Raw genomic sequence first — 25,501 nt, 5'->3', positions numbered from 1 at the left:
CAGTTAGGTACAGGGAACATAAAAACTCTGGAGAAGGTGTAAAATTTGTGTTTTTGTAGAATGTGAGACTGGATTGATAATGGCCTGGAGATCCTGCTCAAGGGGGACCTCCCTGCAGCAAGAGGTTGGGCTGGAGCTCTCCAGAGCTCCTTTCCAGCTGTGCATTCTGTGATCCCTGCCCATAGGAAATGAGATTTTCCATGGAATAAAGGAGCCACGAGGCTGTGGGGCAGGAGGGCAGCACAGGGGTGTCGCTCTGGCCTGGGACCACTCCACCACCTCTGTCCTGCCTTTTGGCCTTGGTGTGTTAGCAAAATTAATTCAGGTTATATTAGTACAGCAAGAAATCAGGTGTAAGGCTCAGCTCCTGGTGAGGAGCAGGGCAGGAACAGGAGTCAATGTGAAAAAGCACAAATCTGGGATCAGTTTCTGATCAATCATAAAGTAACTCTGTGCTAATTATTTTTTTCTTCATCTGACCATTGGATTTCCTGCCATCACACTGGTTTTGGATGGCAGGATTATCTGTAAACATATAAACATTTATCTAGGTTGATTTCCTATGAAACCTTATCGTTCTATATTAACTTTACACTGCAAAAAACAGTTTAGACTTTCTGTGAAGAGGATTTTGATATGAGATTTTTGTCCTGCTGATCTCCAATGTATATTTTCATATCTGATTATTCAGTGTCTATTCCTGCTTTCATTACTTGCTGTTCACAGGCTACCAAAATCAGAGATTTCAGGAAATACCTGGGTTTTTCACAATTTCAGTATTAGAGGCTCATAGATCACAGGGTGAGTGCTGGACACACAAATATCCCATTTTAGGAGCTCAGTGCAGTGCCCTGGAAGGGATGTAACTGGTTTATGACTTATGGCCATGTCTGCATGGACACTCACTCCAAGGGATTCCAGCCACATGATTTAGGATTCCTACTTCAGGGCTAAAATGCTGCTTTGCCTTATTTATCAAAGCCACCTGAATGTGCTTTGTCTGGTCTCTTAAGGAATAATGGCATGGAAAGGGGAGGGGAGGGGAATTGCAGGACAAGGTTTAACAGCCTCCGTGGATCTGACATTGTAAACAGGGGGAGATAACAGGGAAATGCTCAGGCTGGAGAGCTGGAAATAAAGAGTGAAATGGAGAAAGAGAAGATTAAGACTAAATGTCATGGAAGAGCATTCAGCTGCACTCATGGCTTTTTAGGTGATTCTTCCAAGGAAAGCAAGGAGAAAACTCTTTTGGGATAAAGGCCCTTCTTTTTCTCTTTTTTCTTTTTTCTTTTTTTTTTTTTTTTGTTTGCTTTTTCATTTTTCCCTATTTCTTTCCTTCAGCTTAACCACTCAGTGTAAAAGAATCTCATCTGGGTATACAAAAGAATGCATCACATTTTTGAGGCATGGCTGTGGATCTCAGCATCCCTGGGATTGCTGTGCTGATGCCACTGAGCCAGTGGGGCTCTGGGGGTGTTGGACCTGCCGCAGGTATTGGTGTCTGGGGGACGTGTACAAGTCACAGATGGGTCAGGACTGCTGAGGAATGCATCTCAAGCTGTTTTATTTTTTAGTATCCTCTCATGACGTGGTTATGCCAATGGGAAGATGCCAGCGCTCACATCCCAGGCTGCAGACAGAACTCAATGTTACAACTTCCTCTAAAATTGTTTTTACCAATCACACAAAGGAAAAGCACATTGACAGTAGTTCTATTTAACTTATAGTTCTGTTTTTGCTTGTATTAAGTATTGTTATATTACAACAAGTTGTGAAAGTCTAGTGAGTTTAAAGGGCACGAGTTATGTTTGGTAGCAATTACAAGTTATTGTCTGAAAAAGTCTCACTGGTTTTAAGGTCTTAAGTCAAAATTTCAAAAGGATTGAATTGTGGGAGAATGAGGAATAGAAAAGATGTGATGGATTTGTAAGCCTTAAAAGGTTTGTAAACCTTAAAATACAATACACAAACCTCCATTAATTTGTAGTTCTGTTTTTGCTTGTATTAAGTATTGTACAGTTGTACAATTTTAATGTTGTGAAAGTCTAGTGCCTTTAAAGTTCTGTTTGATAGCAATTACAAGTTATTATCTGAAAAAGTCTTGCTGGTTTTAAGGTCTTAATTCAAAATTTTAAAATGATTGAATTGTGGGAGAATGAGGAATATAAAAGATATGATGGATTTGTAAACCTTTAAATACAATACACAAACCTTCATTATTAAGCTTAGAACTTCTTAATATTTTGCCAAATATACTTTTCTGTAACTTAGAGTTATTCTAAACAAATGTTAATACACAGACCAGTTTTCTATTTGTATTTACTTTTCTATTTCTTATACAATTTTTCTGTTAACAATTCTTATGTTTATTACTTAGCTCTAATCACAGTTCTACTATCTCTAAAGCTCTTAAAGCTTTCCCAAAACTCTCTGATTTTAAATATTCCCACTCACAGGGAGGGATCTTAAATCCCACCCCATGCTATGGACACCTCCCACTATCCCAAGCCCATCCAGCCTGTCCTTGGGCACTGCCAGGGATGCAGGGATGCTGCTCTGGGCACCTGTGCCAGGCCCTGCCCACCCTCCCAGGGAAGGATTGATGTTCCAGACTAAAGAATTCTGCTGTTTAATTCCCCATGGTAAAGAATTGTATTTGTAGTGAATAAATCTTTATTGTGGTGAAGAATTTCCTTCACTGATTTCAGTGGGACTTTGTAGGAACGGAGAGATTGGGGTAGTTCAGGATTTAGTTTTAGATAATTTTAAAACATAAGAGTAAAAACTAAGCTGAGGTTGAAATAAAGAGAGGAAGATGGGAAGAAGTTAAGGTTTTATAAGAGTGTTTTACTTTTTTAGTTTGTTTTTAATGCCTGTAATGCTGTTGCTTTATTTACCATGAGCAGGACCTGGATGACAATTCCAGCAGTGGAATTAATTAATTTGAGATTAGAATCATTCTGTAGGAGCAAAAAGAGGGTGTGTATTTATGGGTGACAAAGAAACCACCCAAATTTAAACTTTTAAATGGGTTAAACAGCTGGAAGTTGTGAACAATAAATAATCATTATTTTGACATGGATACTCCTTAGCTAAGCTTTTGATGCCTTTCTTTGAAAACTTTTGGTATTATCTCAAAATTCTTGCAGATCAAAATTGCTTTGGTGGTTTAAATGAGGAGTTAAACTGGCAGCACCTCCCTGAAAAGGATAATTTGCCTTTTTCTCCAGCAGCCAAACTGTTGGACAGAGTTCTGCCCACTTCCTCTTGCCCATTTATTCCCTCCCCACACCTCCTCTTGTTGTGGTGGTGTCTCTGTGGGCTAAAGAAATGGAGCAGATAAAAGAGATTTTTGTGTGTTTTTATTGGGAGGGATGATTTAGATGGATTCTACAAAATCTCCAATAGGTTCAGGTTTGGGGGAAATTGTTTTACTTGGACTTTTGAATTTTTCTTTTTCCCACATTTGTATTTCCAGTCTTCTACCTATCCCAAATAACCATTAGAAGCTAAAAGATTTTAAAACATGAAGAACTTTGAAGAAACTTTTAAATTTTAACCACAAATTTATCTTTGGGCTCAAACACCTCCTTGTTGTCCTGGGATGTTTTATGGCAATGCAGACACTCCAGATTTCCTTTTCTTGGAGAGCAGCCTGTGTTATCCATTAATTCCATAACCCAGCACTCACCCAAGCAGCTTTTCCACAAAAGAGGCAAACTGGGAAGAGGCAAAAACTGGGAAGAGGCAAAAATCAGACAAATGCCCTGATCCATGGGGATCCTGAGGGAGTGAAGCCAGCACAGCCCTGGTGGTTCCTCCTGGTGACACAAACAGGGATGTGACAATTGTGGCTCTGCAGGGAAAAAGCTGGAAAAGTGAACAACGTCATTTTCTCCCCCCCAAAATAATTCCAGCCCTCATTTCAGGCAGGCAAGAGCATTTGTGGTGTTTTCTGCTGCTGCTGCTTGAAGTGTCCATGGGCTGTTGTGGAGATGTCTCAGTGGTGGTGGTGCCTCTCTGAGCCCCCAGAGGAGCAGGAGTTCTCCTGCAGGGTTTTCTTTTTACTAAAGATAAGATGGAAAGAGAAATGATGGAGACAAAACTGATAAGGGCAGGAATATCAGAAGGAATGGCAGAGTAAAGGCAGAGCTTTGAATGTGCCTTAAACAGGGATTGGTGCCACTGGGAATCCTGGTGGCTTCCCACAAGGATTTGTGCTTTGTGCAGTTGTGCTTTGGAAAGCACAGATTGCTGGGAAAGAAAATATGAAGTCCACCAGAATCATGTTTTTCCTTATTTTAATAAAAAATAAAGAAGGGCAAAAACCTATTAGGGCTTTTTCTTTAATGTGCCTAAACCCTCTGCTTCTCCAGCAGGCAGCAGAGAGAGCTGTGAGGAAATAGGATTTTATCTTTATTTCACAAGGAAGGAATATGGGCATGGCTTCAAATAAATTTGCTATTAAGAAAAAGTCCATGATTACATTTGAGGAGTGTTGTGAAGTTTCCAGGAGTGATTTGCAGGGGCTGATCTGTATGGGCTGCACATGCAGCTGAAAAGGGAGATAAATTCCTTTCTGCTAGTAACACAATCATCTCTCAAGGTATTTTTTATTCAATTAGATTGGTGTAACTAAAGTGCTCCTGATGTCATTTGTGGATGCTCCTAAATCATCAGCTAAAGAGCAGCTGATCTAAGTTTGGCCAAAGGAAGGAATGAAGTTTTGGAAGATTATATTCCTTGTCTCTGATGTTAATCAATCAGAATTTGATATTTGTGTACGGGCTTGTTTTAAAAGCATTGTGATTATGGCAGTGCTATAAATCTGATGTTAATGGAGAAGGAAAAAAATATTAAATGTGACCCAGACTTCAAACTTAAATATTCAGTGGCTGTTCCTTACAAAATGAGAATGAAGGGAGTAATAGGTCTGTGTGAATGTAGGCCTGGAAAAGTGGGATACATGGATTAAAAACATTTTAATTTTACATTAAGTCTTTTCCTAGATTTCAGTTTGATGCTGAACATGCCCTGATATATAAAGAAGTATTCCTCTGTTAAGTCTTGGGGGATTTGGAGGCACTTATGAATTAATTTGTTTCCAGGAGTTCCATCAAAAGAGAAATCCTTTGTAAAACTGCAGGTGTTAAAATACACACCAAAAAACATTTCTTGCTCTGGGAAATTAGACACAGTTCTTACTGAATATTGAAATTAAAATGCAGAAAAGACCCCTGACTCTTATTAATTATTACTCTCAGATTTCAGAGAAATACTTTTCTAGAATTACTTTTAGGTTTATTTCCTCTAAAATAAACAAGATATTTGTGGTTTCATGGAAACGCTTCCAATGACACCAAAATTTATTGTTTAAACATTGATAGCAGTAAAATAAATTAAAATCTCCAGGCGAGGGAGCAGAGCAGGGGCAGCCCCAGCCATGGCAGTGCCCAAAACCAGGCAGAAACTGCTTGAAACGTGGTGTAAAACTCTGCATTTTGTGCTGAATAATTATAATTCAGTGAAAAGAACAGGAAAATACTGTTGAATGGAAATTGTCATAAGATCAGCCAATTAACACAATTTTTCTGTTGCATTTGATTGCCTTTTCTGTCCTTGGAAGAAGCCAGAAAATAAACCAAGAGATGTATCTGAAGAGATGCATTTTTTATTTTGGCTGCGTAACCACGGATTGATACATTCATAAATTTACAACATTTTGGGCTTCTGAATGTTTCTAATTTCATTTTGGAGGAGAAGAATATTTCTTCAAACAACTGAGGCTCAACACTGCCATTTTTTTTTTCCTGTTGAAAAGGAAGTCTCTGAAGAGATGTCAGTGTTTTATCTGCAGTGAAGTGTCCTCTTTTCAGGTTTTGATTCCATGTCATCGTTCCTGGTACCCAGTGTTGGAAAGCACAGGAGCATTAATTATTTTATAATAGTAAATGTCAGTGTGCAGTTGTCTCAAAACCCACCAAAAATAGAACTTTTAGCCCAACTTGCACCATCCTTGCAGCTTTTAACCACATTTCCTGCTAGGAAATAACCATCCAGGAATGAAAGCTTTGCCTCCACAGTTGTTTAATTCATCCCCTTCAGTTTTTAGCTCTAAGTTTAGCAAAATGGGAGTGTGGCATCAGTTGCCTGTGCAGATTTGTTACAGACACAGCCTGCCCTGGAGGCAGCAAACGCTGTCAGGGTGACAGCCACTGCCACAAACCAGAGGGGAATATTTTTGGAACCATCCAAACAGCAGAGGAAGAACATCCTGTTATAAACACACTTATACTAGCATGGCTGCAAAAATATTATTCTCTTTTCTTCCTCAAACACACACAAAAAAAAAAATAAACAACAAGGGAGTGTTCTCACCCTTCCATTCATTTCTCTGGGTTTCACATTTTTTGGGAGAAGCCTGGCTCTTGGATCTGACAGGAATTTTGTGTTTCCCTTCCAAGTGTGTCACCAGCATAGCAGGGATCTGAGGAGGTCATCAAAACTCTGTGTGCCACCAGGGTTTTGTGGGAGTGGAGTAGGGCTCTGTCACCTCCACGTGACTGGGGAGGAGAATTACTCTGGGGAGGAGAATTACTCTGGGGAGGAGAATTACTTTTGGGAGGAGAATTACTTTTGGGAGGAGAATTACTCTGGGGAGAAGAATTACTTTTGGGAGGGTATTTTTAGATACAGAAGATGTTTGGGTGAGCAGCAGTGGAGATGCAAAGGGAGTTTTTTTATACCTAGAAATTATAAAAAGCCAACATCCTTTTTTTTTAGTTTTAATTTTGAGCTTGTTTGAGTTTGCTGCTGTGTCCCTGAGAGGTGAGGGACGTGTGAGTGGTCACTCGGTGGTTATTTTAATGAGGCTGAGTGCAGAGAGCACTTGGTGAAATATGAGTAAATCTCATTACTCTGACGGTGCTTGCCTGACTACAAAGAAAGTTTATATTTAGTAAACTACTCACTCCTGTGACCTAGTTTGCCAGGGATGATCATTTTCGTAGCGTGGCTCTGAGCTGACTTTTCCCTGTTCCATTTCCATCAATGGGGGATTCTTCCATCTCTGTGTTTCTCAGAGCAAGGAAGAGTCTGGGAAGTGAACTCAGTCCAGGAACTCCTTCCCAAAATCCCACCCAAAGTGGGAGCCATTCCCTGGCTCCTGTCCCTCCATCCCTTGTCCCCAGTCCCTCTCAGCTCTCCTGGAGCCCCTTCAGGCCCTGCCAGGGGCTCTGAGCTCTGCCTGGAGCCTTCCCTGCTCCAGGGGAACATTCCCAGCTCTCCCATCCCATGTGCTCCTTACTCTGTTCAGCTTTAAAGAGAGATCAGCTGCACAAAAAGCATTTAGGAGTGTTGCAGAAAGGAAGGAAAAAATGGAGATATTCATGTTTGGAAGATAAATGGGATTTCTTACTAATGGCTCCTGTCCCTCCACCCCTGTCCCAAATCCCTCTGCAGCTCTCCTGGAGCCCCTTTAGGTTCTGGAAGGGCTCTGAGCTCTCCTGGATCCTTCTCTTCTCCTTTCTTCACCCTCAGCCCTCCCACCCCATGTGCTCCTTACCCTGTTCAGCTTTAAACAGAGATCAGCTCTAAAAGCATTTAGGAGTCATGCAGAAAGGAAGGAAATTGGGATATTCATGTTTGGAAGATAAATGGGATTTCTTTCTAATGGAGTTTGTGTCTTGTTGAAGGCTGGGGGATTTATTTCTTCCAGAAATATTTTGGTTCTCAGAAATTTTGGTAGCTCTGGGATTTTGCCTGTAGTAAAAAAAGAAAGTATCTGTTGTCTATTTACATGGAGAAAACACATTTTTAAAAATTCTATATACTTATACACATATAATACTTATATATAATATGCAATTTAGACTTAAATTTATATATGAAATTTTGGTAGTGCTGGGATTTAGCATGTAGTAAAAAATAAAGTATTTGTTTTCTATTTACAAGGAGAAAACACATTTTTTTATTCTATATACTTATGTATATATAATACTTATATACAATATGTGAGTTAGACTTAAATTCATATATGAAATGTTGGTAGTGCTGGGATTTTGTCTGTAGTAAAAATAAAGTAGCTGTTGTTTGTATACATGGAGAAAATGCATTTTATTATTCTATATGCTTATGTACATATAATACTTAAATATTATATGTGAGTTAGACATTTTTAATCTATATACTTATGTAAATACAATAATTAAATATAATATGTAAGTTAGACTTAAATATTAAATTTATCTATTAAATTTTGGTAGTGCTGGGATTTTCCCTATATTAAAAAAATGAAGTATCTGTTGTCTATATACATGGAGAAAACACATTTTTTAAAATTCTATATACTTATGTGCATATAATATTTAAATATTATTTCTGAATTAGACATTTCTTTATTCTATGTACTTACGTACATATAATAATTAAATATAATATGTGAGTTAGACTTCAATTTATATATGAAATTTTGGTAGCGCTGGGATTTTGCCTGTAGTAAAAATAAAATATCTGATGTCTATATACAGGGAGAAAATACTTTTTTAAAAATTCTGTATATTATGTACATATAATGCTTATATATAATATGTGAGTTAGACTTTTTTTATTCTATATACTTATGTACATGTAATACGTATAATATGTGAGTTAGACTTAAATTTATATATTGAATTTTGGTAGCACTGGGATTTTTCCTGTAGTAAAGAATAAAGTATCTGTTGTCTATATAGATAGAGAAAGCACTTTTTTTTATTCTATATGCTTATGTACATATAATACTTAAATATTATATGTGAATTAAACATTTTTTTAATTCTATATACTTATGTGCATATAATAATTAAATATAATATGTGAGTTAGACTTAGGTGGGATTTTGCCTGTAGTAGAAAATGAAGTATCTGTTGTGTATTTTCTGGAAGAAAACACTTTCTTTAAAATCCTGTATACTTATGTTCATATAAATATGCGAGTTAGACTTTTTTTATTATATATATAGTATATTAGTATATATATAATACCTATATGTAATATGTGAGTTAGATTTAAATTTATATATTAAATTTTGGTAGGACTGAGATTTTTCCTGTAGTAAAAATAAAGTATCTGTTGTCTATTTACATGGAGAAAACACATTTTTTTAAATTCTATATACCTATATGCATATAATACTTATATATAATATAAGTTGGACTCAAATTTATCTATTAAATTTTGGTAGCACTGGGATTTTGCCTGTAGTAGAAAATAAACTATCTGTTGTCTATTTACATGGAGAAAACACATTTTTTTTAATTCTATATACTTATATGCATATAATACTTACATATAATATGTGAGTTAGAATTAAATATTAAATTTAATACATAAATTAGTAAATATATAAATATATATTTATATATATATATATTTTACATATAAATTAGTAAAAAATAAAGTATCTGTTGTCTGTATACATGGAGAAAACACGCTTTTTTTTATTCTATGTACTTATGTACATATAATACTTACATATAATATGTGAGTTAGACTTAAATATTAAATTTATATATAAAATTTTGGTAGTGCTGGGATTTTGCCTGTAGTAGAATGTTGTGTATTTATGTGGAGAAACACATTTTGTCTATTTACATGGAGAAAACACATTTTTTATTCTATATATTTATGTATATTTAATACTTACATATAATATGTAAGTTAGACTTAAATATGAAATACAGAGACAAGTATCAGGTGTAGAGTACATCACAGCATCCCCAGTCTGCCCTTTACCAGAATACCATGAAATTTGTAAGATTACAATTAAAATCCTACTTTTAGTTAAAATATCTTCCTGTTTCTGAAGGTGGTTAGAAAATTCCGTTCTCTTGGTGTCAATCCAGCCCTGCCCATTCCTGCCTGTCCCTGCTCCTGTCCTGCTCCTCCTCAGGTGTGGAAATGCAGAGATCCCTTCAGTGCTTTCCAATCTGCTGCTCCTTTGCATTTCCCACTACAAAAAGAAAAAAGGAAATTTTTTTCCTCCTAACTGTGTGTGCAGATATTGTGTTATGCATCGAAAATTCTGCTGTTTCCTGCCTGCATTTATCTTGCTGTGGAATCATTTTCATGTGACTGGAAGGATTTTTTTCTCACAAACAAGAAAAACACCTCCCAGAGGCAACGACTGGTGGAAATTGCAGAGGCTTTGGAGTGTTTCTGTGGTGGTGCATCCCTAATATTCCCTTATCTAACAGAAAATGATGTGAGATCTTGCACCTGCCTGAGCTGATGGGCTTCTTTTCATTCCTAAACATCTCTAGGAAGCTCAGGCATGTTTGTCACCCCGAGATTGAAGAATTATCATGGAATTCTGGAATGGGTTGGGTTGGAAAGGGCTTTAAATCCCATCCCGTGCCACTCCTGCCACGGGCAGGGACATTTCCACTGTCCCAGGGTGCTCCAAACCCTGTCCAGCCTGGCCTTGGACATTCTAGGGATCCAGGGGCAGCCACAGCTTCTCTGGGAATTCCATTCCAGCCCCTTCCCCACCCTCCCAACCAGGAATTTCTAAAGGAATTTTTATTTAGTAATGAATTTTTGAACATTTAATAATTCTTGTCACGTATTCAGACAGTTCAGCTTCTTCAAAGTTGTTGCATGGGAATAAATGAACAAAAATTTATAGGAAGTTTCATATCTCAGAAGATACTAAATGCTGAGTTGTATCTAAAGAAATGTTTTGTCCCCAGTCCAGGAAGAAATTTCAAAAAAAAAAAAAAAAAAAAAAAGAGAAATCAAAACAGTTTCTTCCATTTGAGCAGAGACATATGTTTGGTGGGTTGGCACCAGACTAGGATGCAGAATCCTGTAGAACCAACTCTTCATACTCTGGGATATTTAGAGGAACAACATTCAAAATAAAGTGCTGGAGAACAGAAGAAAAAGAGAAAAATTTAAAAAAGAAGAACGGGGAGCACCTGAAGAGCAGCACAAAGGAATTCCAGGGAGTCCAGGATCCACAGGGATCTGTTGGAGCACCCTGGGATGGTGGGAGGTGTCCCTGCCCATGGCACGGGTGGCACTGGATGGGCTTTGAGGTCCCTTCCAACCCAAACCATCCTGGCATCATCTGTCTTTATTTGTGTATCAGATATCTTAGAGGAGTCAACACCATAAATCACAGAAAACATTTAATTCCATCAATAAATTCCCATTAATTGGAGGTGAGGTCATAGTGACTCCTCCTGGTCTTAGGGTGATGATCATGAAATCATATTTAGAAAAAAAATGAAGCTCTGGGGTGTCATTCAGCAAAATGAACAAGTCCCAAGAAATTCAGCAGATTTCCCTTGAAAGATGTGGTTAAACACAGAAGAAATTTCTTCCCAGTGCTGTGATGCTCCCAGCCCTTGGAGAAGGCTTAGAGGTTTTGAGAACAAAATTAATGATACCCTTACAATTATTGCAGTTGTTCTGTTTGAGAGTGATGATTAAATCTGATCAGAAATAACATCTGCAGTGGGAGCAGAGTTTAAATATCTGGATTGTGGCTGTGCAGTTCACAAAGAAAACAGAAAATATCATCTATTAACACAAAAGGCAACGTGAGAATGATTTACTTGTCAGTGGAAAAAATAAAATACAGATCTTTTCATGGCACTGGAAAAAATGTGGGGAGATTAAGAACTGAATGAGAAGTTTGAAGCACAGTTGATAGAAAACCTCAGCACCAAATTATGTGAACAAAGTCACTTAAAGGGAAGACTCAGAACCACTTTGGAGACTGCAAACAAAATCTGTTTAAAGTGGCACAATGAAACATTTCATCATCATCGCAGAGCTGCTCCATATTGTGTGTTCTGCCTTTAAAATGCCATTTTTCACTCCAATTCTCAATCCATTTCCCAGTTTTTTGCAGGTGGGCTTTCCTCTTTGGAGCCACTGATCCAAACTTCTGTTTGGAATCAGTTGTTGGGTCCTGCCTGGATTTCTGTGCCAGTTTATTCCTTGGACTTTGTTGGGTTAGGCTTAGGGATGGGATTGGGGTTGGGTTAGAGGCCGAATAAAGGACACAAAGCCAAGGAGCTGTCAAAAAGTGGTGCTGGTTGAACTTGGTGATCTCAGAGGCTTTTTCCATCCTGAACTACTCCTGATTCTGAGGGGCTGTAGGTTTTGGCTGCACAAGGTGTGGGCTTAAAGGTTTGGGTTTAGTGGACACAGTCTCAAGCTGCATCAAGCGAGATGTAAGTTAGAACTAAGAAGGAAATATTTCACAGAAAGAGTGGTCAGATACTGGAATCATTTACCCAGTGAGGTGGTGGAGTCATCATCCCTTGAGGAATTCAAACAAAGACTGGATGTGGCACTTGCTGCCATGATCTAGTTGAACAGTTGGAACATCGGCTGGACTTGATGATCTTATAGGTCTCTTCCAGCCTTGAACTTCTGTGATTCTGTGATTGATTTGGGGTTGGAAAAGCCCTCCAAGGTCATGGAATACAAGCTTTGTCCCCAGAGCCCTGAGTGCCACCTCCAGGCGTTCCTGGCCCTCAGTGCACCAACGTTTGGTGTCCAGGCTTGGGTTGTTCAGTGATGCTGAGCTCAGCGCCAGATCCTTTTCACCTCCTGTTTCACAGAAACTTTGTGACTTCCAGGTCCTCCTTGAGCCTTCAATTATGAATGAAACCTTTCTCCATTCCTCTCCTGCCCCTCAACCCCACCTTGAGCCACATCTGGACGTTCCTCACCAACCTGGGTCATAGCAGAGCCTGCCCAGCAGCTCTTGAGGGGTTCCCTGGCTCGTTTGGGGCCTGGGATGTTCTCCCCATTCTGAGCTGTGGGTGCAGGCACAGCACATTCCCACCTCAGATCTGCAGGAGAAGGAGAGGGAACAGAATTGTGGCAGTTTTATTCAGACACTGATGGGATTTGTTTCCTCTGCGAGGATTTGGCATTTTTGGGAGCTCTAGAAGGAGCAGAGTGTCCATGTAGGGATTCCATAACTTGCTGGTTTGTGGCAGAAGTTCTGTTTGAGAGTGATGATTAAATCTGATCAGAAATAACATCTGCAGTGGGAGCAGAGTTTAAATATTGGATTGAAAGGTGTTTTATCTCAGGAGGGTTTTCCTGTGCTCAGACTTGGGTTCCTCCATGCTCTTAGAAAATCTAAACCAAGTGAAACTGAGTAAAAAACAAAAATTGTTTACAAGACCAAAACTTTTGGGCCTGATGAGTTTTCTAGTGATTGAATTTTTTATATTTATCTTTCCATAGCTTCAGTGCTGAGATATGAAAGCAGCACTAACAAATTGTGCTCTGGGGTTATGTTTTTGAGTAATTTTATTTTTTAAAATCATAACTGGCATTTCGAGTGACCTAGTCTTAAAGTTACCTTTGATTTCAGCCTAGGGAGGTGGTTTAACTTTTCATAATCTATTAGTGCTTATAATATGTCACATTTCAATACTAATTTGTAATTTTATTTAATTGAAATTTTAACTCATGGGACCCTTGCTGTTGTTATTTTGGTCTAAGAGCGAATTCCCCAAATGTTTTTTGAAATATATTAATGCAAAATAATTATCATATTCCTCAAGCAGACCAATCCCTTCCCATGTAGTGACTGTTTATTTCTAAGAGCAGCTCCTAAATTCACGTGTTCCATGAAATTGTGCCTTTTGAATCAGTAAATCAAGCAGTGTTTAGCTCTCCTGGCTGATTTTGTGCTCTGGTGTTGCTGTGCAGATCCTTGCTGACGATGGTGGTCGCTGGAGGCAGCACTCTTGAAGATTATATCATTTACAGACAAGATCTCTGAAATCTGTTTCCTTCACACAGCAAAGGTAACTCAAATAATCCACATTATGCATTTATCTCAAAGTAATAAGCTTGGGTTTGACCTTCAAAATTGAACAGCAGCTGAAGTTTTGCAGGCTGACCATTCTGCCAAATTTAACCCCTTTTTTAAATAATAATTTTAATTTATTCTGAAGTGAAAAATAATAAAAATCAAGGGAAAGAGCTCAGTTTCTTCTCGTCCTTTTAGTTACAGGAATATCCATCCTTCCTTAGCTTCTGTTTTTTTCCTTCACTTAATATTTTTCTTTATTATTAATGTTTTGCTTTATTCTTCTTTTCTCATGAGTGTTTTGACCTGCAGATCAGTTACAATGTTTTTGTGGCACTGATGAGAAGCAGCACTGCCTTAAAATCTAAAGAATAACTGAGGATGGGGCTTATGTTCAAAAAGACAAAAATTAGGTGAAAAAAGGGTAAAACAGTGGTAAATTTCTATAGAATTTTTAAAGTATAACTTCTTTAAATTAAATATCGAAAGCACAAATCTGCTGTGTCCTGTGCCACTTATTTTCTCTGCTTGTATTATTTATTATCAGTAAATGATCCAAAGAAATAAATGTGAGGATATTCAGGAGAGTTTTGTTTATGGATCATTTTTTTCCTATTTTGAAACTAACTCTCTATAAACACCATAGGTAATATGGGACTTTTTTTTTTTCTATTATGGAAATAGAGCTAATTTTCCCACTCATTATCTGCTGTTAATTTAATGTGTGGCAATATCTGAAATTTAGTGCTGATTATGGCAGTAGATTTTTGGTTAGCAGTACAGCTCATCTATGAGCAAACCAATTAAGACATCATTTCAGAATATAATTGAGCTCCTAATGGGGCACTTGAATTCACTGGGAATTTACATATTTGCTTTTCTTTGCTTTAGCAGAGAGGTCCAAAATGAAGCTCCAGCTTCAGTTTTGAACTTCTGGAGGCACCAACTCGAGCTGAGCCTTTTCAAAGTGAAGCCTCTAAAATGCTCTTGAGTAAGGGCAGGGATAAATTCATGGATAAGCTGCTTAATTCTGAATTCTGAACTCTGGGTGGCCCTGAGGAGGTGGGAATTTGAGGAACACAATTCAGCTGTTCTCAGGATGCTGAGGCCCAGGTGATGCTCTGGTGCAGCACAGTTAAAACTGATTTAAATACCAAGTTTGCTCAGTGTTTGTAATTAATTTGCTCCTTTTAGTCAAATCAGGATCTGCTGGGAAAGGGCTCATTTTGCAGAGCTTTAGAATACAGATCTTTCTATACATTTATAATATATACACATATATAATCTGTGTTATGAAGCAGTATCAATAGAGAATTCTTGGAAGTGCTGTGTTAGCCCACACAAATTAAGTGTGTCATTTATGGAGTCTTTGAAAATGAAGGGAAAAAAATTAAGCAGTTCTCTTTCCTTTTCATTTTCCCTTAGTTTGGGGATTTTTTTGACCCTCAGAAGGAAAATTTTTCCATTTAAAAGACAAGAGAGGTTATTTATGCCTCTGCCTCATTGAGGGGTTGATTTGTGTTGTTGTCACTCTTCCCTTCCAGGATAGACCTTTGCATGTTTCCATTTGTTCTAAAATAGAAATCCACACCATTTGGAAAACCAAATGTTTTGGGGGAATAATTACCAAAGTCTGTGTTTGGGTTCTGAAAACCCTTTTTTTTATTTTTTCTATGTGAAAAACTAGGGCAGGGAAAGTAGTTTTCTCTGTAAGGTTCATGTTGTACTGGTTATTTCCTGAAAGTTTTAATATGTACATGTGGATAAACCTCAGGATGCTCCAGTGAACTCCAAGAAAACATTTAGTTCTCATTCTCAGCATCCTAACTTGTATTTTCTACTCTTTTTTTCCCCCACTAAAGTGCTCACAGCTGTGCAGGTACTGCAGCCACTGCTGCTGTTCCATTTGATCTATTTTTAAAGCAGGGGCTCTCTGGATGGAATCCACATTCCTGTGTAGTCCAATACTCCCAAACCTTCCTGACCCTGCCTCACCCACTCAGACCTCGTGCATTATCTTTAATTATATGATAACATTGCAGTTTTCCTCCATAGAAACCCTTCCATTAAATAAATGGAATTTAACCAGCAATCCGCTGCCTTTAATTGTTCAATCCTTCCTTCCTTCCTCAGAAATGGTCAGGCCTTTCCCTGCAGATGGAATTCACAATTTGTGCTTTCTTGCACCTTTTAGCAACAGGTTTTGGAGACTCTCACACTGGTTTGGGTTGGAAGGGACATTAAAATTCATCCAGTTCTGTGGGAGGGACAACTTGCACTGCCCCAGGGTGCTCCAGCCTTGGGCACTGCCAGGGATGCAGGGGCAGCCACAGCTTCTGGGAATTCCCAGTTCCCAGTGTCCCACCCATCCCTGCCCTCTGGCACTGGGAGCCATTCCCTGGCTCCTGTCCCTCCATCCCTTGTCCCCAGTCCCTCTCAGCTCTCCTGGAGCCCCTTCAGGCCCTGCCAGGGGCTCTGAGCTCTGCCTGGAGCCTTCCCTGCTCCAGACTCATCCACAATTCCATGTGCTGCTCTGGTCCAGCATCAGGATTTGGGAGACACCATGGGGACAAGGCAGGGAGGGGTAAGAAAAGGAGATTTTGGAGCAATTATTTTGCTGCATTTTGTCTCCAGAGAGAATCTCCAGTTCTTGGAGCATCTCTGGGGCCTCCTCAGGACCCACGCCAGAGCTTCCCTGTGCCAGGACTCACCAACCCTCCCAGCCAGGAATTCCCAATTCCCAACAATTCCCAATGTCCCATCCATCCCTGCCCTCTGGCTCCTGTCCCTCCATCCCTTGTCCCCAGTCCCTCTCAGCTCTCCTGGAGCCCCTTCAGGCCCTGGAAAGGTCTCCTGGGTCCTTCCCTTCTCCAGGTGAGCACCCCCAGCTCTCCCAGCCTGGCTCCAGAGGGGCTCCAGCCCTGCAGCAGCTCCGTGGAACCCTCTGGGCTCTCCATCAGCTCCAGGTTTTCCTTGTTTTGGGGCAAATCCATCATTAATAACAGGGAAACTGGCACTGCACACCTGTGAGAACAAGCAGGGCTTGCCTGTGTCCATCTTTTCCAACATGGCAAATCCCAGCTGGATTTGGGAGGATCTGGTGCTGTGCTCTAAGTGACAGACCCTGCAGTGCCCTGTGCCCTCCCCAGCTCCAAACCTCACTGTCTGTGGGCCATTGCTGAGGCAGCTGCAGAATCCATCCCCCTGCAGAGCCCTGGCTTGTCGCTTTCTGGGCTGTTTGGGTGGCCTGGAAAGGCCCGGGGTGGCCTTGGGCAGCCCGCGCTCCAAAGGACGAGAAGAGGCTTCAGATCTTTCCTCGGTCTCGGTGTTTATTAATTGTTTATCTAAAAGATTTTCTCTCGGCCCGACAGAGTCTGCACAGCAGCCAGCCATGAGCACACTGAGACCCCCCGGGGTGGTCACCTATCTTTATACTCAAAATTACCTATACAATATTTATCATTTTTCCCCAATACCTTTTACCCTTATTGACCAGTGCACTTTTAGTAATAACCAATCCCAAAGTGCCAACATCACCACAGAAGATGGAGGCCAAGAAGAAGAAGAAGAAGGACAGGACACACCCCAATTCCTCCATCTTACCTCTCTAGACCCCCCTGTACAGAAATCCCAAACCCTGTGTCTCACACTCTAATTAACTTATCCCTTCACCATTCACCCAGTGAGATCCTCCCATCCTCATACAGGTGTCGTCTCCCGTGCAGGATCAAAGTCCAGCCCCCAGACACTTCTGGCAACATCCCAGGACTCCCGAGCCCCCCAAGGGTGGTCTGGGTGACTCTGCACATCAGTCCTGAGGTGCTGAGATCCCACACTGGCTGTGCTCCCCCTGCTCAGGGCAGGTTCTGCTCCCACCTGTCCTGCCCAGGCTTTGGCCTTGGCTTACCTGAGCCAGCCTTGCCCCCACACTGCCCTGCTCAGCCCGTTTCTCCTGAACTGGCACTGAAAGCAGGAGCCCACTTCCCTTTGCTGAAGGCCTGATGTTTTTCTGAGAACAATCAATTTTCTGTCTCGCTCTCTCTTCTTTCCCTATGAAAGGCTTGGAGGTTTGTGAAATCCCAAGGTGCTCTCTCTAAAGCGAGGTATAAACGAGTTCTACCTTCTTTTTTTATTCTTAATTTTATTCTTAAATTTCATAAAAGGAGACCTACTTCATTTGAATGTTTTTTCTACTGAAATTATTTTAAGGATTTGGGTTAAAATAAAAGACATTTTGCTAATGTTGCTCTTTAATATCACAACTTTTAGGAGCATTTTAGAGCCAAATTTTCAAAGTACATTTGAAATGGAATAGATTTGATAAGTTGTCCTCTGCCTGAGCAGAAATTTTTGTACCACTTCTGCCAAGTTTTTGCAAGAAGTTTGTTTTCCATGATCCCCATTTCTCTTCCAGTTGCTCCTTCTGAAACTGAATTATGGGCTGGCATTTTGAATTTTTCCTTACACAGATATTGTAAATAAAACCAACTACAAAGGCTTTTCATTTTGAAAAATTGGAGCAGCAGGCACCCTGAACAAAAGGAAATGTTCCCAACACTCCTTTTATTGTAACCAAATTAATCAAGCTCAGAGATTTGGTTGTAATTTCAAAGTTAAATGTTTAAGTAATGCAAAACTTTGTAGTCCTGCAGTGCCTCTCTCTTTAAAATTCATAACAAAATAGCAAAATTGTTACAGTTAATTTTTTTAATAGTTAATTTTTCTTAGCAAAGCTAAAGATTGGCTTCCTACAACCCCAGGAACATGAATACCTCCAGAAAGTGTTGAGGTTTTTGGGATGTCTCCAGAAAATGTTGAGGGTTTGGATTATTTCAGTCTGTGGTAGTAGAAAAAGTTACATCTCCATCCTTAGGTTTTCCTGAAATATCACAAGAAATTTCTGTGAAGTTAAAGTCACATCTTTTTGCTGAAAGGGCTGCTGGTTTAAAATAATAGATAGGAGCTCCTGTCATTATTTATTATTGTAAATAATATTTAAAAGAAGAATGTATAGTGTAGTACTTAAGATAAACCAAATCATTCTTTTCTGTTGAACCACCAAACCAAACTCAGATCATTGATTTTTGTTTTAATAATTCCCTCTGAAAAAATTAAAAAAAAAAAAACCAAAAACCAAAAAGAAACTCAAGGGCAGCAAATTTAAAATGTAGCTGTTAATGAAAACCTAAAAAAAGTTTATTTTTTTTTACATGAAGGTGGCCTGAAAGGTTGTGAAGGGATTCTTTTTTTCATTTGGTGTTTCAGTTTCGTTTTCTTTTCCCCTTTCTACCAATTCACATCCTTGGAGAGCCACAATCATGGTGAAAAATGTATGGAAATGCTTTAGGAAGGCATCATCATTTCTGAGATTCTCAACTGGCCTTTTCCTAGAAGGATCCCAGTCCAGGGAAATGCTTGAAAATGAAAACCAGGGATGCTTTTAAAATCAAACACAGCAAGTTTCTGAAGCAAGGAGCCTCTCTTCCTCTCCAGACCTGTGGTGATCCTCCAGAGCTGCACACAAAAAGGGTTATTTTGATTTTTTACCACATTCCTGAAAAATATTCCTGAGAGGGGAAGGTTCTCACCGAGGTGGGGCAGTAATTGCCACAGTTGGCTTTGGCTCAGCCTCCCAAGCTGAGTTTGGATCCCTTCAAAGGGTTCATCACATTTCTTGGAGGTTTCATCTCAGAATCAGGGAAGCGTTTGGGTTGGAAAAGACCTCGAAGGTCCCAGAGTCCAACCTTAACCAAGCCAAATCCACCCTCAGATTATTGGTGCCATTCTGAGAGTAAGAGCAAAACAGCTCCCCCCATTCTCAGAATGGCCCAAAATTTAGGGCAGGGGAAGATGAACTCAAGTTTCTGCTGAAAAACTCATCAAAAGTTAAAATATCTTCTCTTTTTTTATTTAATCCAAGAACTAAAGCTGTTCAGGACACAGATCCAGTGAATTTTCCAATCTATTTGAGGTGCTTGTTGTTTAGATTTTGGAAAACAAAATGCTCTTGTTTCTGTGCCACATAAATGGGAGTTCACTGGTGAATCTCTGTGTGATTTGATAATAAAAAGTTCATCAGGAAGCAGCTCCAGGAGTGAATTCTTGGTTCATTCCTGTGCCAATGAGGGAACAGCAAAACCTGGCCACAGGTGCCCCCTCAATAAAAAGAAAATCATAAATATTATAGGTATTATAATGTATATTTAACCTCCTCAAGCTAATTCCAACACCATTTTTTAATGCTGCTAATTTTTATTTGGAAGTTTTACACCTTTGCCAGTGCAGACATTTATGCTGGTTCAGACCTATATATATATATTTATTACTTTTTCCCCCTTAAGTTTTCTTTTTATCTGCAGCGCAATTTGAGCGTTTGAGTGGCAGCAAGTGACATTTGCAGAGGACAGATCCTGCAGGCAAATGAGCAGGTGACAGGAGGCACAATGGCACTCAGGAATAGTCTGAGACGTGGGTGTTCTGACTGGAGGATCCTCTTTGTGCTCCGTGGAGTTCTCATGGAGCAGCCTGCAGCTGATATTGTGTTCTCAGGGTGCAGAATTCAATGGATCCCCAGCACACACAGCCTTCAGCTGGGCTTCTCTCCACCTTTCTGCCTTTTAGTGCCACCCAAAGTGCAGAAAGCTGAGTAAACTGCCTCTGGTGTGCACATGCCTTCATCAGGTTAATGTTTATTACTCACTTGCCTGTGATCCTTGGAAAACAGTTCTTGGGAACTGCTGGTGGGAGAGAAAGAGCTTTGTTCCTGTGAAGGGCACTTCAAAACTCACTGGAAACCACAGAACTTTTATCTTCCAGTGAAGCAAGTTAGCAAATCCCTGATTCAGGTGATTAAAAACTACTAATCAGGCTGCCTAAAACCAATAAAGTCAAATTATCAATATTTGGCTGGTTTTTCCATGTCAGGAAATCATGTGGGTAGCCCTGTTCTGCAGGCCTGCAATCCTGTAAAATCCAATTCTTTTACAGAGTCTTCTCTTGGAAAGGATTGGGAGGGTTTAAAGGTGAGCCAGGCACCTTCCTGAGCACCAGGGTATAAATTCTGGGGGTTCCTACCAAATCTTTTTCTTTAATTCAGTTGTTTTTTCTCTTTCTTAGTACTTAAAAGGCTTTTTTTCTGCTGCCTTTTCAGTGGAAATTATAATTATGACCTAGTCCATACATAAAACTGATTTTTCTGATTCGTCTTAAATTGCATTTCCTTGATGATCTAAAATCTAAAATACATTTCAAGCTTTTAAAAATAGACCAGAGAAGGGGACAAGTCCCTGCTTTGACACAGATGTTTCTGCAGGAGGGCAAATGCCCTCAGATTATCATGATGGTCCCATCTAAACATATTTAAAATACAAAATTGCACATTCTCCATGAATAGTTTTGATTTGGGCTGCAGGAATGTGGAGCTAAAATTCCACTTAAAGATGGTTTATAATTATGAAGGACCAGCCTGGCTGCAGCTGCAGGGACAGGGATAAGGACAGGCTGATGAGCCCAGAGCAGGAGATGGGAATCACAAACCTGATCCCTGGAAAAACAGACTGGGAGCCAGGTTTGATTCCCAAAGTCACAGTGATACCTTGAGGCTGCCCTAAAACAGGGGCTGGGCAGAGCCCCAGAATAAAGCAGGGATTCATTCACAGCATCTCCTCCATGGATCCACCTTGGGCAGCACCAGAGCCCAGCCAGGGCTGCACCCAAGATGAACCAAAATGGCCCCAAAATGCACGAGCGCTGCCGGGGTCTGTCCCTGGGATCAGTTCTGCTCCATTTGCCCCTTGCAGTTCATTGTCCCATTCCAGCTTTAGCCCCTGCAGTCCCACCCTGCTTGTTTTTCTCTCTCCAGCCCACGGGGTTTGTTGTAGTTGAGGCAGAGACAGCACAAAGCAGCACACTCCATTTTCAGAAGGCTTCAAACTGGTTTTATTATATATTTTTTATTCTTTGTATTTTATAATATATATTTTATGCATGCTTTTTATACATTCTTACAAATCTGCTAAGTTTACTCATTGGTCACAAGAAACAAACAAAGTGCTCATTGGAGTAGGCAGCTGCAGGTTTCTCTTATTTATCCTTCTTCCTTTCTTGGTTTCTATGTCAAAGACCTTGGCAGAAAATTCTTTCAGGGGTAAAAATGGATCCTCTTGTCAAACTTCTCTGTGGCTCACAGAAGCTGCTGTGAAACCTCTTCCACAGCTGTTTGTGCTCCTGGGCTGAGATTTGGTCATTTGTCCTTGGTGCCCAGCTGGAGCAGGAATTGTTTTGTCTCCCTGCTCTGTGCACACAGCCCAGCACCCTTAAACATTATCCCTTTTACACTAAAGCAGCTCAGAACCTGAAAAATATAAAAGCCAAACCTGAGGCATCAATATTCAAGTACTTTAGTGAAGAGGGGAGTGTGGCTCATCCATGAGAAAATCCTTCAAACCAGGAATACTTCTTGGGAAGCCTTTCCTGGAGTGAAGATGGGAGTGGAGCCCTCACTGGGTATGGCTGGTGTGGTTGTGTCTGGCATCTCTGGATCTGTTCCCTGCAGGATTTCATTTTCCTTTTGCTTCTCTAGGCATCCAAGGGAGAGTAAGGAAGGGCTTTGGGGTGACTCTCCAGTTCCTAAAGGGGCTCCAGGAGAGCTGAGAGGGACTGGGGACAAGGGATGGAGGGACAGGAGCCAGGGAATGGCTCCCAGTGCCAGAGGGCAGGGATGGATGGGACACTGGGAACTGGGAATTCCCAGAGCAGCTGGGGCTGCCCCCGGATCCCTGGCAGTGCCCAAGGCCAGGCTGGACAGGGCTTGGAGCACCCTGGGGCAGTGGAAATGTCCCTGCCCATGGCAGGGGTGGCACTGGATGAGTTTCCAAGCCCATCCATCCCCTGTGGGACTGTCTGGATTCCAGAAGCAGCCCAGTGGCTGTGCCCAGCCTCCTGCAGCTCCCAGGCTATCACCTTTCACAGGCCCTGCTCACAGCTCCCTGATCTTGTTTCAGACCTGGGACTGACACAGAGCTCAGCACAGCACCCACAAAGCTGTTTCCATATTAATTACCCATAATAGCAACAAAATGCATTTTATATAAAATTCCTCCTCTTCTGCCTCTCCTCTGGATGATCTTAGAAACTTTTCCAACTTTAACCATTCTGTGGTCTGGACTGAGGTATTTTCTGTGTTTTATACATACTAAATCCTGCCTAACTGTATTTTTGCTTCTTGTTGTTTCAGTTTATTATTCCTTGTGCCCCTCCCTCTGCTGTGCTTATGCTTCAGCCTTTTCCTGCACTTCTTGCAGAAAGCAAAAACAAATCCAGTTGGGAAAAGTTTGTGCAAGACATTTGTGTGGAAATGATCTCCCAGCCAGGGAGCTGAGGAGCACAGCCCAGTGTCCTCCTGCTCTGGCTCTGTGGCATAAATTTGATTTATAAAGTGCTACTTTTGTAGCTGCACTCCTGATGTGCCTTGGTTTTTATCCCCTAAATTACTGACACACACTATGTGGTAGGTTTTAAACAGATTTTTTTCAGAGGCTGAAACATTTTTTAAGGTAAGGCTTGTGCTGTCCCAAATCAATAGTTCCACACCAAATAGTGAGGGAGATAAATGGCATTGCTGTGAATTCAGAGCCTGCACTCCAGTGACAGAATTCCAGCACTGTCTGTGCTCTCCCACTGTGCAGAAATTCTGGAGGAAGAGCTAAAGCCATAAGTGATTTTTGGGTTCAGGTCAGGGGGATTACACTGCAGGCTGGAAGGAAAGAAGGGTCTGGTTCCCCCTCTGTGATCAATCCCCAAATCCAGGAGGATGTAAGAAGCTGAAAGCAGTTTAGCCCCTCAGCCTGGGAAGGGAACTTGAAAAGTGGGATGAAGGAAAGGGAAGGGGGGCAAGGAGAGCTTGCAGGGATTACAGACTCTTCCTGCTTGTTGGAATAGCAGGGCTGTGCTCCTGGCAGTAATTCTAGCTTAGATTCAAGCCCATGGAATACCTACAATAACGGGGAATATTCTTGCTGTAGTTCCAAAAAGCTTCATGGATTAAATTTTTTAGAGTGTTACTCCTCAGGAGTGGGAAATTTTAAAAACAATTTTCAAAAAGCCCCAAACCACAACATACAAAAGATCTGCTGGACTGACACAATGGCACATTATTTGTTTAGGTGGAAAAAGGAATTTATAAAATATGAATTTAGGATTGAACTGTGCAGTTTGAACTGTTCTAGCAGTTAACCAGATGTGATTTAAAGATGATAAAAAGGTGATTTTAAAGCAGACACAGATTGAGGATTGCCCATCTGGAATTGCTGAATCCTGGAGTCTTGACTCTTGATGGCAGAGCTGAAAAAGCATTTCAGTAGCATGCCCAAATCACAGACTCACAAACACAGCTCTGAAATTACTGAATTTCTCTCTTCCATCCCTGAATTTCTCTCTTCCATCCCTGAATTTGAATTCTGTTCCTGAATTTCAGTGTTCCATCCCTGAATTTCATTGCTCCATTCCTGAATTTCAGTGTTCCATCCCTGAATTTGAATTCTGTTCCTGAATTTCAGTGCTCCATCCCTGAATTTCAGAATTTCCTGCATTCTGGAAGGGCCTCTCATCCCAATACCTGACCCTTCCGTTTTTCAGACATTTAGGTAACTCTGCATCAGTTTTTGCAAGATGAGCTCTAGGACACAGATTCCAAACCAGTTAAATTTCTTCTTACCTGTCCTCGAGCTCATCTAGAAACACTCAATGCAGAAGCCATCCCTGCTGTTCATTTCCATAATTCCATGGCTCCAATAAAAGGTAAAAAAAAATAAGATTTTTAAGAAATATTGAAGGTGTTTCTGATGAGGTTTTCTTGTGAAGGTCTAGAGGAAATAAGCATGAATTCTTTTATCAATGGATGTGGATGTAGTATCTGCAGCTTGATGATTTAAGTTGAATAAATTATCAAATTCAGGGTTTGGCCAACAAAAGAGAGTGGTGGCACAACCTCTGGCACATCTGGATTTGTCCAAATGGATCTGGAGTTTGTCCTTGCCCACAGCAGCTCAAGGCCTGACAGTGCAAGAAAACAGAATATTTCTGAAAGCTCTTTCAAGACTAGAAAGTAAATCATACAATAAACCCAAAACCAGATCTGTGCTTCTAAAGAAAATGCACTGAAATAGCTGAAAACCTCTGACACCTTCAAGGCACCATTTGAACATCAGAAAAACTTGGATTTTATTTCCTTTTCACTCAAAGGTGTGGTCTTGGTGTGGTTTAAATGCAGAGGTTGGGGATCTCCAGGGCCTGGATGCTTAGGAAAGGTCAAAAGGAAAAAGCACCCAGGCCCTGGAGATCCCCAACCTCTGCATCTGAAAATTAAATCACCCTAATTAGGCAGCCAGCAGCCCCACCCATTCTAATAAAGAGTGGGAGGGCCTGCTGGCTGCCTAATTATGGTGATTTAATTTTTAAACAGCTTTCAGTAGGTGTCACATGTGGTACCTCAGGATGGATTCTGACAGGGGTACAGGACTGAAGGCTTTGGCTTTGCAGGAACCAAACTGTGTCCTCAGCTGTTGTTGTTTCACCAGAACCAGTCCTAAAACAGCTGGAGGGATTTGGGATTTGGGAGCAGAGCTTTCCTCGTGTCCCTGATTCACATTCCAGAAAGTTCTCTGGCATCTCTGG

At 40.5% G+C, this 25,501-nt stretch overlaps 1 protein-coding gene across 3 annotated transcripts in view; it reads left to right on the top strand.

The window, feature by feature from the left end:
- MBD5 (methyl-CpG binding domain protein 5) overlaps positions 1-25,501 on the top strand; it is a 125,008-nt gene that overhangs the window by 34,875 nt on the left and 64,632 nt on the right. For all 3 annotated transcript variants that reach the window (XM_063161548.1, XM_063161547.1, XM_063161549.1), the window contains exon 2: positions 13,726-13,823. The gene's annotated coding sequence lies outside the window, so the exon portion shown is untranslated. The remainder of the gene's footprint in view (positions 1-13,725; positions 13,824-25,501) is intronic.

This window comes from Melospiza melodia, chromosome 8 (genome assembly GCF_035770615.1).
Source record: "Melospiza melodia melodia isolate bMelMel2 chromosome 8, bMelMel2.pri, whole genome shotgun sequence".
Classification (NCBI taxonomy): Eukaryota; Metazoa; Chordata; class Aves; order Passeriformes; family Passerellidae; genus Melospiza; species Melospiza melodia.
This window is presented reverse-complemented; position numbering and strand designations above follow the sequence as displayed.